At 51.1% G+C, this 14,344-nt stretch overlaps 1 protein-coding gene across 1 annotated transcript in view; it reads right to left on the bottom strand.

Moving 5' to 3' along the window:
• The window catches only part of LOC121830825 (uncharacterized), a 46,912-nt gene extending 45,197 nt beyond the window's left edge, over positions 1-1,715 (bottom strand). The window contains exon 1 of the transcript XR_013052730.1: positions 719-1,715. The gene's annotated coding sequence lies outside the window, so the exon portion shown is untranslated. The remainder of the gene's footprint in view (positions 1-718) is intronic.
• Positions 1,716-14,344: the final 12,629 nt, after the last annotated feature.

The following is a 14,344-nucleotide window of genomic DNA, read 5'->3' as shown; positions in this document are numbered from 1 at the left end:
GTGTGTGTCAGGGATGGAGGGGTGTGTGTGTGTGTGTGTGTGTATGTGTGTGTGTGTGTGTGTGTGTGTGTGTGTATCTCTGTGTATGTCTATGTGTGTGTATCTGTGTGTCTGTGGTCTGTATGTCTTGTGCATGTACTTCCAGAAAAAGAAAGAATACCTCATCCAATCTTAAGCATCCTGAGGACAAAGACACCACGACAGTTGGGCACCCTACCCACCCACAGTCACGGGTTTAGATTTCTCGGTCGAGGGAGTGGACTCATCAATAGAGTATCTGCCTGGTTAACTGTCTGTGAGTACAGACCTCCTGCAGCCCCTCAAGGGGACATCAGGTACCTCCTTCCTGCTTCTAATCACTCACCATGACAGATTGACAGAAGAGCCCCCACCACAGAAAACTGCCTCTGGGCACAAGTACAAAACATCAAACATTTAGAGAAAATCATCCAAGAACAGTTGGCACCATGAGTAAACTGCTTTAAACACACAGCTATAAGCAATCGCTTTACAGCGCTGGCATGGCTGGGTCCTGGCATCAGATAACCTGCTCAGCAGCCTCCTCCACTACCCTCCTAGGCTCTCCCGGCCACCAGCACCCTCTCCTCTGGCCTCCTGCCTCCTTACTTCCCTCCTGAACCTGCCCCCCTCATCCCACCCCAGGAACCCGCAACAGTAGAGAAGCCCCTATTTTGGAATCCACTGTCCTGAAACTCACCCCTCACATGCCCCAGCTGGAGGCTGGGATAAAAGATGTTTCCCAGGACTCGGCCTGTGACCAGTGCATGGATTCCCTGGAGGCCTTTACAAAGCCCAGTCTCCATTTGTGAGGTGCAGAAAAGGCCCCATGTTGGCAGGTGAAGGAGTTGAGCCTTGAGAGAAAACTATTTCCTCCAAACCTGGGAGCCACATGCAATCTCTCAGTCCATGCTTGAATCTCTCCTCACTGGGCTCCTTAGGGCTTGGGGCACAGGATCAGAGAAGGTCAAGTGTAGCTTCAGAAGGGGTCCAGGAGGCTGCCAGGTTTAGAAGACGATGCCTGGCTGTCCTGTTCTGTCATGAACCACCCGAACCATACCTTCTTCCCGGGAACACACCTTTGGTCTAGTCCAGGCAGGAGGCCTGAGTCTGGCCAGAAGCCGAGTCCAAGCTCAGCTTCCCCCTGCTGCAGTGCTCCCAGGAGCTGAGTCCAAGCTCAGCTTCCCCCTGCTGTAGTGCTCCCAAGAGCCGAGTCCAAGCTCAGCTTCCCCCTGCTGCAGTGCTCCCAGGAGCTGAGTCCAAGCTCAGCTTCCCCCTGCTGCAGTGCTCCCAGGAGCTGAGTCCAAGCTCAGCTTCTCTCTGCTGCAGTGCTCAGGGAGCTTTGATCAGCTGACACTCTCTGCCCCCCTGCAGTTCCACACCCCAGACTCAGGAGGGAGCAGCTGCCCTGAGGTAATTGCCTCTCCTCTGTGTGGGACCAAGCCCGGCCTGTCTAGGTCGCCACTCACCCCAGTCCCTCATAGATGCTGGAGAGACCTTCATCTCACTTGTAAAGTACATAGTGACCCTTCCTACACGTCTCCACCTCATTTGATTCTGGTGGCCATGAGGTTGGCACTCATAACCCCCTTTTACAAATGAGAGGAACAAGAACATAGGGAGGTTAAATGAATCTTATGGGTGGTGAATAGTTAAGAAATGACGGAAACAGAACTTGAATCCAAGCATTCTGACCCAGGGATCAATAGGACATCTATGACCAAGTTACTAGGCAAGTCAAGTATCTATGGACCCCACTCTTAAACCTTTGAGACCCCTCCTGAAAGCTGAATAAACAGGTGTCCTTGTCACTTGCCTGGTGACATGGTCCTGCCTGGGCTCTGGGTCACTTAATGTACCATCTCTCTCACTGAATAGTTCACTCAGACCTTGAACTTCTGATCCTCCTGCCTCCACCTCCTGAATGCTGGTAATACAGGCATGTGTCACCACACCTGACTCACGCTGCTCTGGGGATCAAACCCAGGGCTTTATGCACATTAGGCAAGAACTCTACCACCCGAGCCACATCCCAGTCCTGATGGCTTGTTCTTTCACTTAACAATTTGTCAAGTGAAAGGGAAGGAAGCAGAGCAAGGGAAGGGAAAAGAAGAGGAGAAAAGGTAGACCGTTGGCTTGGCCGAGGGTTTAGTCTTTCCAGGTTAGGAGACAGGAGCAACGGGGCAGAGCATCTGAGGAAGCAAGAGTGGCGATCACAGTTCATTGGACGTGTGAACTTGGCTGGGTCTTTGGGTACCCAGATATATCCACCATCATTCTGGACATCGGGGGGACATTTCTGGATGAAATAACCATTGTGTTGGAGACTATACACAGCAGAGCGTTCTCTCTGCTGTGAGTGGGTTCCGTCAAACCACCAGAAGGCCTGACTCATACTAAAGAGTCGACCTTTCAGTGAGAAAAGGAGAACTCCTCTTGCCTGACGGCCTTCATACTGGGACATCGGGCCTTTCTGGCCTCAGACTTGAACTTGAATACTGAAATTCTTGAGTCCTGGGCCTGTTGGCTTTCATATTGGAATTTATACCATCAGCTCTCCTGCATCTCCAGTCTACAAGTGACAGGTCTGGGGACTTCCCGACTTACATAGTCACATGATCTAATTCTTTATGATACATTTGTGATGAATGTGCCTATTATACTACACATTAGTTTGGTTCTTTGGTGAGTCTTTACTAGCACAGTGACCAAATGACAGTCCAGAGGACTTAAACAGGATGGGAAAGGAAGTAAGTACCTGAGGGGCCTATCAGTTACTTTCCTAGGTACTGTGACAAAGAGAGCAACTTAAAGGAGAAGGAACTTAGTTTGACTTACAGTCCCAGACCATCAGGACCAGGAAGGCATGGCCATGGGAGCACGTCACAGAGGCTCCCCCTACTTTGGGGACCAGGAACCAGAGAGTCTGGCCAGAATCAGAAATAGTTGTCACTTTCAAGGCTTGCCCCCAGTGACCCCCTTCTGTCAGGCCACAGTCCCAAAGGTTCAACAGCATCCCATGGTGTCACTAACTGAGAAATAAGTATTTGAACACATGATCCCGTGGGGAACATTCATATTCAAATCCTAAGGTAAAGAAATCAAGGGGACCCCTGCCCGACGTGAGAATGACCAACATACTTCTTAGAAGAAACAGAACAGAAGTTCTATAGAGTGTTGTGTTTGACTGTAGGATTTCAGGAACAATTCTAGACAACAAGACCTCAATGTCACTTTAGGAATGGCTGCCTAAAGTGGCGCGACGCTGACCTATGCTTGAGGAGCTGAGTGGACAGATTGGATGAGGACTTTGGATGAGTCTTCCATGTGGTCCCAGAGCTCTGGCATATGGACAAAGGACACAACAGATGCCATGTGTTCAGTGGACGAGGACGCGTGACCAAAAGACCAGTGGGTGACCACAGCAAGGAAGGAAAAAGAAAGCTAGAGCCAAACAGCACCAGCCTCTGGGGGGAACTCGTTGTTAATGGGCCCAGACTTGGCTTTGAAGTGTAAGGAGACTGCCAACTCTACCCAGCCCGAGGCATGCAGTCGGGAGAAACAGTGTGGACAAAGAAAGCCATTTCCACCGCCAGAGTCAGGAACTTCCAGGGAAAATGTGGGGGACTCTAAGAAGACCTAGGTATCGTGGGCTGGGGGTTCCAGAATACAATGGTAATGGTTTATGAGGAGGGGAAGCATAAAGGGGTGCATCAGTATGAGGCCCTGTGAAGAAGTATTGCCTGGCGGGGGAGAAAGGGAAGATGACGGCAGAGATGGCCTCTCAGGTACTATGACAGAACCAATACCGTTCATTTACCAGATTTCATGTCGTCCACCTCTCCCTGGGCACACAGGTACCACCAAATTTTCTAATCGCCCTTGCAGTATCGTGGGGGTGCTGTCTGGATCATGGCTGACACATGTGAGCAGAGGTGGTCTGTGCCACTTCCCAGCTTGGCAAAGGTGCCATGTGTTCTTAGATATGACAGCACCATGAGACAGAGAGGGCAAGGATCCCCACACCAATCCTGAAGTAGAGCTTCCATGGAGAGTCCCCCTGACCTGCATCCGACGGCAGAGCCGCTGGAACTGGAGCTGATACAGCGGCACAGCCTGCCCGTGTGACAACCTGAGATGCATGAGTGAGAGCCTTGGTGGGACTCGGATGGGCACAAGGTTGCCATGGGAGCCAATTCTCTGCTGACTGAGCTAGCAGAAGAGGGAGGACGGTAGAGGGAAGAAGGAAAAATAAGAAGGCTGGAAGGCTCAGACATGATTGGAAGGACTCGGCCCTCGCAGGGCTGGCCAGGCTCCAGCTTCACCTGCCCACTTCTAAACATGGGACTGACCCACGGGCTCCTCCACCTCCAGAGATTACTGAAAAATTAGAAAGTTAAAAAAAAAGTGTTGGGGGGTGGGGGATTTGTGGTTCTCAGTCTACCACAAGCTGCTGTGGGAACAGGGACATTTAGCCATGTCTCCATCCCTCCGAGATAATCAGTTTATTCTTTATTCATGCCATGATCACACACTGAGCCATGAATATATCCCAGACCCTTTGCCCAGTGCTAGAATTACCAGCAAGCAAGGCAGTCCCGCCCTCTGACTGATGTAGTCCCCCCAAAAGGGAAAGCACTGATGGGAAACACAATGCTGTTAGATGTTCTTGCTGGAACGTTCAGGTGCCGGACCGTATTTGCCTGGAGTTCCCCAAAGCCAGGGGCTCTGGCTTGGTTTCTAAGCTCCTTGGATGCCTCTGTGTTGAAGGCTTGGTCCTGTCGGGAAGCGGTGAAGCCTCCAGCACAGTCGGCGATGTGGGACAAAGATGCGTCACTGAGGGCGAACCCTGAGGGGGATTTCGAGATCCCGGTCCGTCTCTCTCTTGCATCTCGGCCACCATAAGGGGTGCTATCCTTCTCTACCACACTAGACCTCCTGTTATACTGTGCCTGCTGCCACAGGCCCAAATAAGCAAAGCCCCTGACCAGCAACTACAGCCTCTGGAGCCATTAAACTTTGTCTCCGAAGTTGACTTTCTCGGATATTTTGTCAGAATGATGGAAAGCGAACCTGCGGCCCTTTCTCAGGGGAAGTATCCTCTTCTCTGGTCCCTGCTAGGATGGGTTAGGATGAAAAGACGTGATGTCTCTCAGCTGGGAGCAGGCTCTCCTAACATGCCTAGCATGCGCAAAGCCTTGGGTTTGGTCCTAGCACGGCACGACACTGGCCCCAGCGTTAAGGGGACAGGCAAAGGATCAAGAGTTACAGGCTGTCTTCAACTCTACAGAAGTTTGAAGGCAGTCTGGGCCACCTGAGACCTTGTTGCAAAAAAATAAGAGGACAGGGGTGGGGGCGGGGCTTTGAATGCTAGGCTGCTGATGGGTCAAGTCTGCTTGTGGCCAAGTCGACTTTAACCTGCATCGCTGTCCCTCTCAGAGGTAAACTGAGGATCCAGGAGAGGGACAGTACAGTAGCAAAAGTTTACAAACGACAGAGTCTGCCCTGGGGGACCCTAACTGGGTCTGGAGCTACTGCTGAAGCCCTCTGGGGTCCCATCTCATCCCCACCCACCTCCCCTCCTTTCCTGCCAGGGCCATCTGCACAGCCTCCCTCCCTCTCACCTCCTCCTGCCCCACATCCCCTCCCAATCACTCTCCCTGCTCCTCAGGCTCCCTCAGCCTCTGCCTCCTTTTCTCTCTCCTGCCTGTCTCAGCCTCTCAGCATCCCCTCTTCTGCAATCAAATCAACAAGTCCTTATTGAGTACGAGCCCTGCTTTCTCGGCCTTGCCCTGGCCAGGTCCCCGGCCGCTGCCCTGTAACCACCTCCGCTCCCCAGGAACCAGCCCCCATCAGGCTGTCAGTCAGCAACAGGACCAGGGGGCAAGGAACCAAATGTGTCCCTCACCCAGATTCCAAAAAAACCAGTCAGCAGGCCTCCTCTCCCTGAGCTCCGCCTCCCTCCAGGCAGCCCAGGGAGCTTGCATTATTTAGAGAAATTATTTAGCATTCTGCTTCTGTCATTCTTGCCATGGCATCAGGCCCTGATATGTGATAAAAATATCAACGTTAAATCGACTCTGACAACTGCTGTTTACTTGCAATGTCGCTGGAGCTGGGACCTGAGTTGACAGCTCCTGCAGGACCCGAAGTGCCAGCGGCGGCGGCGGCGGCGGCGGCGGCGGCGGCGGCGACAGCAGTTCTTGTGGAAAACTCTCGGGCTCCCAGTGCTTGGTGGCTGAGAGGGGTAGCCTTGGGGGACCTGTGCCTCAACCACCCCACCCCGGGTCAACTCCACTTTCCTTAAATCCCTTACTCTAGAAAGTATTGGTTTGGGGCCCCCATAGAAAGTTCTGGCAAAACCACTACTGAGGCCCGAGAACACACACGGCCTCTGTGAGTACCAGGTCACACAAGGACATTTGTTCAAGCTCATCATGCCCGTTCTGGCAGATGCAAATCACATCCTCGCATTACAGATTTGAATGCTGAGGCTGGACAGGGGAAAAAGTTGAGCAGTTTTCCACAGTAGCAAGCAGGGAGCCTAGGGCAGGCCTGGGGGGCTGGGGGGGGGGGTCTGTCTACCTCCAGCCCATGGTACCACAATAATGAACCGACAGATGGCATCCAGTGTGCAGGGACCTGGTTCCATCCTGAGCCACTGAGCAGGGCTGAGAAGGGTCTCTGAAGGCAGATAAAGACACAGCTGTCTCCCTGGTATCTCATTACTGGCCTCGGTGGCCAAGCCATGGCCCCGGGAGATGGAGAGTGTGCAGCCTGACCTCCTGTAAGGGTGCAGGATGAGAGGCACCTCTTACACCCCAGATCTGTGCCTCCAAGGCTAGGTGTGTTCCCGTCAGCAAATCTAGGGGGGAAGAGTAGCCTTGAGCTGCAGGAATAGAGGGAAGAAAGACCCTAATAACAGCAGAAGAGACACAGGAAACAGCTGTGCTTTCCCAGGACACTCGGGTGGCCACAGGCCTGCTTGAGTGCCTCCTTTCCTGGGGACAGAACCGAAGTCTGAGCACTTAAAGACTACAGCAAATGGATGCTAGTGGACCCAGGCTAGAGGGTGGTGATGGCCTCCAGCAGGTGTCTCCAAAATATAGATGGTGGTCCTGGGAAGAGAGGTGGTTCTTGAGAAGAGGACTTAAGGTTCCAGACAGTACAAAGTCAAAGGTGGGCATGTGCTGGGCATGCTAGTACATGCTAATACATGTTAGTACATGCATAATCCCAGCCAGCATTCAGAGGCCAAGACAGGATGATTATGAGTTCAAAGTCGGACTGGCTACATAGCAACCTCCCCACTGACCCTCCCAAAAAATCCAAGGACTTGAGATGTAGTCCAGTGGCAGAGCATGCAAAAGTCCTTGAGTTCAAATCCCAGCACCACAAGGGGGGTGGGGGAAGAAGTCATATGGAGGGGGCTTCCAGCTCAGGCTACTGAGGCAGAGCTGTTTCCTTGAGACTCAAATGTCCAAGTTAAAGATGCCAAGAATGCCACCTGACTCACTGCTGAGTGTCCTGCTTTAGAGAAATTTAGAACAGAAGTGTGGCCAGGATGACAAAGAACTTCGAGTCACCCCATGGGAGAAACATGGTAGAAACTGGAGCCATCCGATCTATAGGGAACTTGCGGGATCCAACACTGAAGGAGCTGCTAGCAATGTCTTGGCCTTTGGGGTCTTTGCAGTGAGCGGGTTCTCACACAACAGTTAGGCTGACAGACACGGCTCAGCAATATGCCATGACGCTTTCCTGCCAGGGCTCACACAGACCGTCACTCCCATCTGCATAGCTCAAAGGGGGAAAGGGATGGACAAAAGTGCCCATGTCTGGAACTGACCAGCCCCAGGACTCTGACTACCCACCTGCAGCGGAGCTCATAAAATATGCTTAATTTTAGGACTCTGGGGAAGCTCACGGGCAGGAGGAGTGAGCTCCCTGTCACTGGCGGCATGTGAGTGATGACTGAGTCGGGGTTCGGGGGAGAAAAGCTGCTATAGGAAGGTTCAAATATTAGAAAGCAACCCGGTCGCTTTCACCTCTGATATTCAAGTTTCTGGGCCTCTTCCAGAGCAAGCCAGAGGTCAGGCTGCTCCACACAGGCCACAGGTGCCTGGGCTCCAGTGAGGCGTCCTGCCTGCTCTGTGAAGAACTGGGGAGGCCTGTTTGGCCTCTCACAGCAGGGCTTCTGTGAGTCCTCTCACTGCGCTATGGGAGACCCAGACGACCCTGGGCTGCCACTGTCCCATTAGCCCCCCCACCCCTGCCTAGGATAAAACCTCCAAATGGACTCATGAAAATCACCCAAACTGAGTTCATCTGAGCAGCAGAAGGGAGGATGGGTGCCATTAATTATCCCTGAGATGATCCTCAAGCATCATCCCCCAAATACAGCAGTGCACTCTGGGTACACTGTGGCAATTAGCTGTGGGATATTTGGACACTGCCAAAATAAAGCGCCTGTTCTCTACATAGAGGGTTTATGAGGCATATGAGGCTCATATGAGGCATATGAGAAGAGAGCTTCCGGGTGGTCCTGCAAGGTTGTCCCAGCATGGCTGATAAAGGGCAGGGACTGGGGAGTCACAAATAGCTGACCTCTGCTTGTTGTCTGTGTGGCCTCAAGCCAGCTATTTGACGTCTCTGAGCCTCTATACCTTTAGCTGGGGTGTAGCTCAGAGGCAGAGCCGTTGTTCAGCATGGTTCAACCCTGAGTTCTATTCTTAACATTGCAGAAGCAAATCTCATAAGCTTTTTAGAAGGATTTCCTATGACAACAGGTAACACTGGCTTGGACACCCTTTGAGGCCCAGGGAAGTCACTGTACATGGGAAGCTTCCTTCTCTCTCTCTAACAGTTTGTCTCCAGGCTCTTATGACTAACACTCCAGGACTTAAATACTCACATCAAAGCCTGCCGTGTCCAAGACAAGCCAACTCCAAAAGTAGGACCTTGGCGTGGTGATCATGCCCCTCCATCAAACCCAGACACCACCCCTGCAAATGCCCATCGACTCCCTGCCTTGAAATCCCACAAGACCCTGGAATCATTAGCTTTTGATTCATGAAGCACTTCAATATCCCTAGGCATGTGCCTTCTACCCGTGCCTTGTGCTAAAGACAGCTCACTTCTAGGAAGATAAACCGCCTCCAATTGTCTCTTTCTCCCCTACAATATTGACCACGATGGAGTGAGGCTGGGTCTCATCTGCAAACAGCTAGCACGTGGCCAGCTGCTCTGTAAGTGTCAGCAAGGACAGAGGGAGAGAGAGTCAGGCTGGGAGTGGAGCTCAGCGCTAGAGCACTTGCTTGGTGTGCAGAAGGCACCAGCTTCCATTTCCAACACCATACAAACAGGGAGGGTTCCTCTGGTTCCAGGTCAGGGACTAGGAAGGCCAGTCAAAGGGCCAGACGGGACGGGCACACCAGATGGCATCATGACTCTGCTTTACCGAGTATGACAGTTAACACTGCCTGTCAATTTGTCGAGCTCTAGAGTCAACTAGGAGACAAACCTCTAAGCATATCTGTGAGGGAGTTTCTAAACTGAGTTAGTTGAGGTAGAAAGGTACACCCTAATTTCAAGCGGCATGCTGGTGTCCCAGAATGAACCAAAAAGAGAATGCTGAACTATAGTTGGAAGATTCTCTATGTCCTGACCTGTCGGTGGTCAGAACAAATCTTTCCCACTCCCGTCCCCCAAGTAAACATATAGAGGCTTATATTAATTATAACTGCATGGCCATGGCTCAAGCTTTTTGCTAGCTAGCTCTTATATTTTAAATTAGCCCATAACTATTCATCTATGTACCGCCACATGTTCTGTGGCTTTACCTGTGCCCCATTACATGTTGCTCCTTGGGCGGCTCCCTGGCATCTCTCCCTGCCTTCTTCCTGTCTCTCTCTCTTTGAATTTCCTGCCTGCCTCTAAGCTGCCTTACCATAGGCCAAACATCTTTACTTATCAACCAATCAGATCAATACATATTCGCAGCATACAGAAAGACATTCCCCCATCACTGAACATCAGCATTCATCTCTCCCAGCTTCCTGACTGAGGATGTAATATGACCAGCTGCTATGCTGTCCCTGTCACGATGGTTGTACCCCCAAATTGTAAGTCGAAATAAACCCTTCTTTAAGTGGCTTTTCTCAGGCATTTGTCACAGCCATGAGAAAAATAATCATTGCAAGGACCCACCTGCCACTTCTAGCCTACCCCTAGTTGAAGCTAGAGGCCTGAGCACTCTCTCTCTCTCTCTCTCTCTCTCTCTCTCTCTCTCTCTCTCTCTCTCTCTCTCTCTCTCTCTCTCTCTCCCTCCCTCCCTCCCTCTCCCTCCCTCTCCCTCCCCCTCTCCCTCTCCCTCCCTCCCTCCCCAAAGTGGATGTTCTCCAAGCATCCTATGCCATGTGTGCTGGCCCCACCCGCCCTCTGCACCCTTCCCTGATGCCCCACAAAGCCCACCTCTCTGGGTTCTGCCCACCTAGCTCCCTTGCTCTCTGTGTCCCTGGGAGTTCAGCATAGGAGACCGAAGTAAGAAACTGGAAGGTGGAAAAATGGGAACGGCTGGGCTGTATCGCCTGCCCTAGCTTCGTTTCTGTTGCCGTGATGGAATACTCTGATGAGAAGCAACGCAGGGGAGCAAGTGTTGATTTTTAGCTCCCAGTTGCAGGCTACAGTCCATCCTAACAGCGTTCATCCATCCTAGCAACGTTCAAGGCGGCAGGAACTTGAATAGCAAGAGCAGAGAGGAAATGAAGCCACCTACACTTACTCATGTCCAGCCCACATTCTCTTTCTTATACTGACTGGTGCCGCCCACAGAGGGCTGGTTCTTCCCAAATCAGTTCAGGTAAACAAGACAATCATCCACAGACCTGTCCATAGGCCTACCTAATCTAGATAATCCCGTATCAAGGCTCTCTTCCCAGCTGATCCTAGATTGTGTTAAACTGACCATTACAACTACCACACCACACTACACCACCCTACTCTGAGCTCTCTACAGAAGTTGAAAGCCCTACAGCCACAGCCATTTCTCCCCAGCTTCTCGGGCTTGGCTGGTAAGCCCCTCCCCATTTTCTAAGGCCCAGGTTACTTCTCCACCCTTGCTGGTTTTCTTTCTCCTGCCCACATCTCTGCAAAGAGCCCTCTGTCCCTAACAAGAACTACCTGCTCTCCCATTAAGTCTGCAGTAAGTGCTCGCTCCCAGTGATGTCACAGTGCCCAAATCAGATGGGGATACATGCGTAGAGATGGGGCAGGGTTCAAAGTGCTGGGGGGAAGGGTCTTCGTGGGTGCACTGGGCACTGTTGGTCCCTCAAAAAAAAAGCCCAAGGAACTAGGCAGCATTTCGTTTCGTTTGCTTATGTATACATCCAGAGACAAACTTTCTCCACCAGGAACTTCTTGGATTTTTGGCCTCTTCAGAAGTTTGGGGAAATATCTGACTTGCCTACTGGAGTCTTCAAAAGTCCCCAGTCCAACTCACCAAGAGCTGTAGGTGTGGTTGCCAGCAACATCACCATTTCTCCCAAGGGGCCATTGGCTTGGAGGAGGGCCAAGGGAGCAGAGGCCCAAACAATATTCATCATCGTCTGCTACCAGATGGGACAGGTGTCAGCAGACAGGCTAAAGTCACAGGTGCTAAGGAGAGGATTCACCTGAGTCCTCTGTTTCACAGTACAGCTCTACCAAAGAACTGTGGAAAGGACTGCTATGGCTCAGAGAGGAACTGTCTGGATTAATTTCTAATACTTGCTGGCATCAGTAATCTGGTTATTAAAAAGAAGAAATAATAAAATAACAAGCGGAACCCACACCAGCTGAGGATGCCCCCTCCCCCTAAGCAAGTACACACACACACACACACACACACACACACACACACACACACACACTCACACACACATATGCATACACAGGCATACAGGTACACACACATATGAACACACACACATACATACACGTATGTGTGCACATACACAGCTGCTGTCTAGGAAAGTCCACAAGGACAGCAATGACTACTAGGACCCCTGACTGTCAAGGGTGGAGGAGAGATCAAGGGGAGGGCTATTTATTTAGCCTCAAAAGAGAATTATTTACAAGAGATGACCAACCTAAATAAAGCAATCTAGAGCCAAACTGCAGGGGAGGGGATCCTGTGCCACTGAAAATGAATATTAAGTAAGTTAAAATGCACCCAAAATGATTCCAGAATCTAATTGAATGTTGTCATGTAGATCTCACATTTGAATATAAGCAGATTATAAATTGTACTCCAAAGACTTCAAAACCCACATATTGCCATCAGGCAAGCTGACTTCCAGCAGGAAAGGTTACAGAAAGGCCATCTGACAGTCAACACACTTATAAGGAGCCTACTGAGCACTGAACACAGACTCTAGGACATCAAGTTGAGTAGCTGTGGCCACTTCCCTAAGCCCTGTCAGATGCAGGAGCAGCAGCCAGTAGCTGTGTGCACTAGCAGGGTGCCATTAAGGTCTGGAGCAGGGGACAGCACCTCTGTGTACCAAACCAAAGGGACAATCAAGATGGTCACCCAGGGAAGGGCTTCTAAACGGAGATGTGCTAAAAGCATCCCAGGCATAGATGCTGCTCCAGTGGGAAAGGGTCGAGCACATCCAAAGAGCAGCAAATGACCCTGTTAGACCAAAGCACCATGGGAGGGGAGCCAGGGGAGCCATGGGAGCTAAGCCAGTGGGGTCTAGATCACCATGGCTTTTGAAGGCCAGGCTGAAATGTTCAGATGTCTAAAAACAAGTGCCAATCTGGCAAGACCATGAAACATTAAATCCATGGTTTTGAGGGTGGTGTGTGTGTGTGTGTGTGTGTGTGTGTGTGTGTGTGTGTGTGTGTGTGTGTGTATGTGTGTGTGTGTTTTGGAATCTGATATATAGAGACCAGGCTGGCCTCAAGTTTGTAGTGAGCCTCCTGCCTCTATCTCCTGAATGCTGGGATTATAGGTATAAGCCATCACACCCTGCCCTAAATCCATGTTTCAGAAAGACACATTAGGAGAACAAAGCCTGCTGCTGTCCAGACTGCAGGGTCCTGAAGGGCAGTGAGAGCCAAGGATTCCTTGGGATCCCTTCTCCACTTGGACAGATGTATTGACCAAAGATGAGAACTCATGAGACAAGCCACAGAAGGTCACAGTTTCAGGGGTCCCAGAGGGAAACCATGCCCTCCTTTCCTATCAGTGGCCTGAACCAGGTAAAGCTGATAGGTAAAGAGACAACCCAATTGAGTGGGTTTCTAGGTCATAGAAACTTGTGGCTGGCCCAAGGTGTGGTGTGTGGCTGTCTGCTCTGGAAGAGACAGGGGATGGAAAGAACAGGAGGAGAAGCAGGCAGTGCTCATGATAAACATACAAGTCCGAACCTGTCTGTCCCAGGAAAAGGTCAAGCCTTGAGGCACTTAATAGACAGTGGGTTCTTTGTCGCTTGACTCCAGAGAGAAGTAAACTGGAAGACAGGCACATGGCTCTGTGGGACAAACAGCGGAAGGGGAAACAGCCGGAACTGTGTCTAGGAGCTCCTAGAAATGAGAGTCATGAAGGGGCCAGAGAAGCACCCCTTGCTGGTGCCTGTGCTCACAGGCAAGAAGGACCTGGGATGGGAGATCAAGGAAGCCTAGAACATGACTTCGCTGTCAGCTGGACTGGTTTTAGAATAACCATGAAGACACACCTCTGAGTGTGCCTGTGGGGATGTTTCCAGAAAGGTTTAGCTGAGGAGAGAAGATCCAATCCGAATGCCAGTGTCACCGTCCCATGGGCTGGAGCCCTGGGCTGAATAAAAAGGAGAAAGCAAGCTGAGCACCAGCATTGTCTCTCTCTGCTTCCTGGCTGCAGATGCAACATGACTCCCTGCCTCATGCTCCTGCCTCCATGCCTACCAACCGTGATGGACCACACTCTCAAACCATGGACCAAAATAAACCCTCTCTTCTTTCTATTGTGTTTGATGGGTGTTTTGTCACAACAGGAAGCACGTTAGCACACCACTTTGAGTGTGCTCTTGGTGTGCACAGGAGGGAGGGGCCTTTGTCTCCAGGTGTTTGTACAGACTTCTACCATCAGGCCTGCAGACAGAGAGACAACCTTTAGGAATCCAGGCTGAAAATGAATGTGGTGGGGAGGAGTCCAGTAGGATCATCAGCACCTCTGGGGAGGCAGTTTCCTCAAAGGAAGTCCAAATACATCATCAAAAGAAAAAGTCAGCAGCAGCAACCCTTGACCAAAAACCATCAGAATCAAGAGACTGTACAACACATCATCTATGTCTAATCGCTG

The sequence above is a fragment of the Peromyscus maniculatus genome, chromosome 7, assembly GCF_049852395.1.
Source record: "Peromyscus maniculatus bairdii isolate BWxNUB_F1_BW_parent chromosome 7, HU_Pman_BW_mat_3.1, whole genome shotgun sequence".
Classification (NCBI taxonomy): domain Eukaryota; kingdom Metazoa; phylum Chordata; class Mammalia; order Rodentia; family Cricetidae; genus Peromyscus; species Peromyscus maniculatus.
Note: the sequence above shows the minus strand (reverse complement) of the source record. Positions and strands in the feature narration are given on the sequence as shown.